The sequence below is a fragment of the Castor canadensis genome, chromosome 1, assembly GCF_047511655.1.
Source record: "Castor canadensis chromosome 1, mCasCan1.hap1v2, whole genome shotgun sequence".
In the NCBI taxonomy this organism is placed as follows: Eukaryota; Metazoa; Chordata; class Mammalia; order Rodentia; family Castoridae; genus Castor; species Castor canadensis.
In genome coordinates, this window is record NC_133386.1 from 26018328 (window position 1) to 26024327 (window position 6000).

Genomic DNA, 6000 nt, shown 5'->3' on the forward strand with positions numbered 1-6000 from the left:
AATAATATACTTTTCCATCCTTTCACTTTCAGTCTGTATGTGTCTTAACTGGTGAAGTGAGTTTCTCAAAGGCAGCATATTGGTTTTATTTTTTAAAAAATAAATCCATTCAGGTAGTCCGAACCTTTTAATTGAATAGTTTAATCTGTTTACATTGAAAGTTGTTATTGATCGGTGAGTACTTATTCCTGTCATTTCACTGATTTTATTTTAGTTGTATAGGATATTCTTGGTCTTTCCTTCCTCTTTCATTCATCTTTGTGACTTAATGGTTTACTATATTGATAATGTTTGATTCTTTTCTATTTCTCTTTTGGATATCTGCCCTTGTAGTGGGATTTTTACTTTCACAATGCTTTCATGATGGCAGTTATCTTCCTGTCACTTCTGGATGCAGGATTCCCCATTTCCATGTTTCAAAAGTCTTGTCTGGTAGACATGAATTCTCTCAGCTTTTGTTTTGTTTTAGAAGGACTATTTCTGCTTTCTTTCTGTTTTTTTTTTTTTTAACCCTTCAGTGGTACTAGGGTTTGAACTCTCAAGCACTCTACCAGTTGAGCCATGCCCCCAGTCCTTTTTGCTTTAGATTTTGCAGATAGGGTCTTACTGTTTTTTGCCTGGACAAGCCTCAGACTGCACTCTTACACGTCTCCCATGTAGCTGGGATTGCAGGCATGTGCCATCACACCCAGTTTGTTGAGATGGGGGTCTTGATAACTTTTTGCTAGGGCTATTCTTGAACCATGATCCTCCTGATCTCTGCCTCCCAAGTAGCTAGGATTATAGATGTGATCCACCGCACCCAGACTCACTCCTTCATTTCTAAAGAATAGTTTGCTAAGTATATTTTTGGTTGGCAGTTATTTTGTTTTAGGACTTGGAATATGTCATTCTGTTCCCTCCTGGCCTGTAGGATTCTGGTGAAGCTGAGGGGCCTGTCCAGTGGTTTACAAAGTCAGTGATCTAGCCAGAGCAAAATCCTCTTCTCTTTTGCAACACTGGAAACTCTGTAAGCAGAACATCTTCCTTCTCTGGAGAACATGTTCCCATATGTGGCATGTCTTGCTATTAGACATGGTTCCAAGAATCATTTTGGGGCACATTTATGAGTTTTTGCTATAAATGTATATATGAATGAATGAATGTATAAATAAAATCTTAGATTCGAGGGCAATGCAGTGAGATTGATATTACCAAAATAAAAGGCATAGACATTCTCCTTGGTTAGAGATATGTGCTGTGTAGTTTTCTGGTACTTAGGCAGATGATTTGGAAATAAATTTGTATACTCTAGGGTACTGCTAGAATTAATAGTAAGTTCACTGCCCAATTTATCCAGATGAAAGCCTTCGGATTGAAATGTGCATTATTTAGCAGTCCTGTTGTTTGACATGCAACTGGCATACAGGTGATTTAATTTGGGGATATTGTATTTCAAATGCCAACGTTAATCTATGCTCCCCTTTAAAGCCTCATGTCTTAAAAACAGCATTTAAAAATTTGCTGAATTTTGTATTTCAATTTCTTGTCTTTATATCATTTAGTTAGACTTCACAGATATTTTTAAGGGTCCTGCTGATAGTTCTTTCTGAAAACGGGAATTTGTTTTCGTTGTAATGTCACGAGCAGGCAGTACTGAGTTGAAATGTGAAGTGTCCTTATCCCTCACTCTATGAATTATAGAATTCTGGATTTTGGAGGATTCTTATGTTGTGGAGTCCAAGTTCAAAGCCTCAAATTCTGAATTAACCACCATGTAAATGGTACTGAGCTTCTACTACTTAGCAATATTTTTATTCCAGTTATTGAGCAAACATTGCTATTGGGTGTCTGGTAAATTCTCTGTATTATGATTTGTACACATAAAACAGTCCCTGACCGAAGAAGCTTGTTGTCATGTGGGGTCGGCAGGAATCCTCAGTTAGACGTCAGCAGGAATCCTCAGTTAGACGTCAGCAGGAGGCATTGTCTGCTCCAAGAGCCACTGAAACCCTAAAAAGGGCACCTCGGGGAAATTGGGGCTGAGAACAGATGGGCAGTCAGCTCTTTCCTATTCCTTTGAAACCCTGACCACTTTCTTTAAATTCCCTGCCAAGCCCTCTTCTTTTCTCTTGGGCTCAACTTTTCTCTATGAAAAAACTATCAAGCCCTCACTTTTTTTTTTTTTATTATTCAAATGTGCATACAAGGCTTGGGTCATTTCTCCCCCCTGCCCCCACCCCCTCCCTTACCACCCACTCCGCCCCCTCCCTCTCCCCTCCACCCCCTCAATACCCAGCAGAAACTATTTTGCCCTTATTTCTAATTTTGTTGTAGAGAGAGTATAAGCAATAATAGGAAGGAACAAGAGTTTTTGCTGGTTGAGATAAGGATAGCTATACAGGGCATTGACTCACATTGATTTCCTGTGCGTGAGTGTTACCTTCTAGGTTAATTCTTTTTGATCTAACCTCTTCTCTAGTTCCTGTTCCCCTTTTCCTATTGGCCTCAGTTGCTTTTAAGGTATCTGCTTTAGTTTCTCTGTGTTAAGAGCAACAAATGCTAACTAATTTTTTAGGTGTCTTACCTATCCTCACCCCTTCCTTGTGTGCTCTCGCTTTTATCATGTGCTCATAGTCCAATCCCATTGTTGTGTTTGCCCTTGATCTAATGTCCACATATGAGGGTGAACATATGATTTTTGGTCTTTTGGGCCAGGCTAACCTCATTCAGAATGATGTTCTCCAATTCCATCCATTTACCAGCGAATGATAACATTTCGTTCTTCTTCATGGCTGCATAAAATTCCATTGTGTATAGATACCACATTTTCTTAATCCATTCATCAGTAGTGGGGCATCTTGGCTGTTTCCATAACTTGGCTATTGTGAATAGTGCCGCAATAAACATGGATGTGCAGGTGCCTCTGGAGTAACAGTCTTTTGGGTATATCCCCAAGAGTGGTATTGCTGGATCAAATGGTAGCTCGATGTCCAGCTTTTTAAGTAGCCTCCAAATTTTTTTCCAGAGTGGTTGTACTGGTCTACATTCCCACCAGCAGTGTAAGAGGGTTCCTTTTTCCCCGAATCCTCGCCAACACCTGTTGTTGGTGGTGTTGCTGATGATGGCTATTCTAACAGGGGTGAGGTGGAATCTTAGCGTGGTTTTAATTTGCATTTCCTTCAAGCCCTCACTTTTGTCAACTTGCCTTATCTTTTCTCATCCACCATGGTGGGAGTTGTGCTGGGGAAGAGCCGTCCTTTTTGTCCAAAGCAAGTTGTACTCACCCAGATAGTCCCCTCTGACCTGCCCCTCCCTCCTGGGAATCTTACCGTCTCCTTTTCCTCTCCTTTAGTCTGTTCCCTTCAGTCTTTTCCTTAGCCCTCATTGCTTCTGTGTGTTGTCTTCTTGCTCTCCTTACCCCACAATTTAAAAATGGTTCACATTCCTGCCTTCTTTTCTCTTAATGGCTCCTCTTTTCATGGTTTGAATTCTGCCCTCACAACGTAGCTAGAGCGTGTGGGACTTCTTGCTGAGGTGGTAAAAGTGTTATAAAATTGGTTGTGGTGGGGCTGGACGCTTGGCTAAAGTGGTAGAGTGCTTGACTAGCAAATATGAGGCCCTGGGTTCAAACCCCAGTACCGTTCCCATCCTTCCCGAGTTGATTGAAGGGTTGCTTGCACAAGTCTTTGAATCCAAAAACATGAATTACATACTTTTAATGGGTGAATAAAATGGCATGTGTATTTTAGGTCAATAATTTTGTTATTTAAAAAAACATTGTGAATAGTATGTCTATTAAGAGAAATAAATTCATAGGTTAAGAATTTCCCCCAAAGAAACCCCAGCTCCAGACTGGGGTTATCAGTTATTCACTGATAACATCTACTAAACATTTAAGAAAAAAATGATATAAAAACCTTAACTAAAAATAGAAGTGACAGAAGTACTTCACAGTTCATTCTGTGAGTTAGCATCACCTGAAGAGCAAAATTGAAGGCATTACAACAAAAGTCAATCACAAGCCACACTGCTTATGAATCCAGATGCAAAACCCTTAACCAGATTTTAGCAAGTTGAATTCAGCAACACACATCATGGCGTTGTGGACAGAATCACATTCCCCAAGGTCCTAGGTTGAAACCCTAGCCCGAAAAGTGTTGAGATTTGTAGCTAGGGCCTTTCAGGAAGTAATTAAGGTTAAATGCAGACATAGGGTGGGTCCCAAACCCAATAGAATTGGTGGCCCCATAAGAAGAGAAAGAGACACCAGAAGAATGGCCCTGTGAGGTCACAGAGAGAAGGTGGCTGTTTTCAAGCCAGGAAGAGAGGTGCCGCCAGCATCAACTCTGTTGACATCTTGATCCTGGGCTTCTAGTTTCTAGAACTGTGAGAAGATAAGTTTCTTTGACGCAGCCACCAAGTCTGTGCTGTTGTGTGTTGTGTGTGCTGAGCAGACAATGACCAAATGAAGTTTATCCCGGGAATGTAAAATTGCATTCATATTAGAAAATTAAATAATGGTTTGTAACCATGTTAACTTACTAAGAAAAATCCCATGCAATAATCTCAACAGATGTAGAAAAAATATTGAAAATCTTTAACAACCAGTCATGAGAAATATCTCATCAAGCTGGCAGGGAAAGAGTGCTTTCCCAGTGTGTCAGAGAGGTACTTCTTAGCAGTGAAGACTGATTGCTTTCCACCAAGGTCAAGAATGAAGCAAAGATGTTCTCTTACCACTCCTATTCCACACTTTCTGGAGGTGAAATCCAGGGCAATAGGGCCAGGAGGAGATCAAAGACCTATAGACTATGAAGGAGAAATGAAAGTACTTCAATTTACAGATGGCAAGACTATCTACATGGAAAATCCTATGAAATTTACTAAAAAGCTCCTAGAAATGAGCGACTTGAGCAAGGTCACAGGATATAAAGTTAAAGAAAAATGAATTGGAGGGATATGCTATATTCATTAAAATTGGTACAGTTTACTATATGTGAACTGGATCTCTATAAAATGAATTTTTGAAAAAAAAAAAGGGCCAGGTGCTAGTGGCTCATACCTTTAATCCTAGTTACTTGGGAGGCTGAGATCGGGAGGATCCCAGTTGGTGACTATCCTGTTAAAAAATTCAAGAGACCTCCATCTCAATAATAGTTGGGTGCAGTGGTGCATGCCTGTCATTCAAAGCTACATGGAGGCTGGTATCAAGAGGATTATGGATTCAGACCAGCCAGGGTAAAAAAATTTGTGAGATGCCTATCTCAATTGAAAAAAACTGGGCATGGTGGTTTGTGCCCAGCATTCCAGGATCAGCAGGAAGATTAAAATAGAAGGCTGCCGTCCAGGCTGGCTTGGGCAAAAAGCGAGACCCTAGTTCCAAAATAATCAGAGTAAAAAGGGCTGGGGGCGTGGCTCAAGCTGTAGCATGCCTGCCTCATGTGTGAGACTACATGGAGACTGGAAATCCCTAGTCCTTGCCTGTCCCATGGGGGCCAAGGGACCCTTGTGGGATACAGGGGCACTTGCTCTCAGGGTTAGGACACCGATTTTTGTCTCTGACTCTGGGGTCTCTGGTGTGACTCTTGTTACGAGTACCTGTAGGTACATATGCTACTTGTATCTTACAGTTAGTGGTGCACACATTGCCTGTGGGACTGTTTTAATTATATATGTTGCTTACAAAAGGCTTTATGGTTGCTCATAAACAAAAACAACATAAAATTAATGACCTGCAGGTGGGTGATAGCAGGGAGTTTCTCATGTTTGGAAAAGTTGAATTTTAATTCATACCTGGGCTTAAATTCTACTGTTTCCAGCTGGGTGGGAGCCTTGGAAAGTTATGTCAGGACACTTTGCTTGTTTTGAGCTGAAATGAATTGAAACACTGCTCAAGTGTTCTGACGAGTGAATCCGGTGAGCTCAGAAGTGCATGGGGCCTCTCACATTGAACCTAACTTTGGCTCTGAGCATCCTGGCAGCTCAGGCAAAATAGAGACAAAAGCAAAGACCACCTTT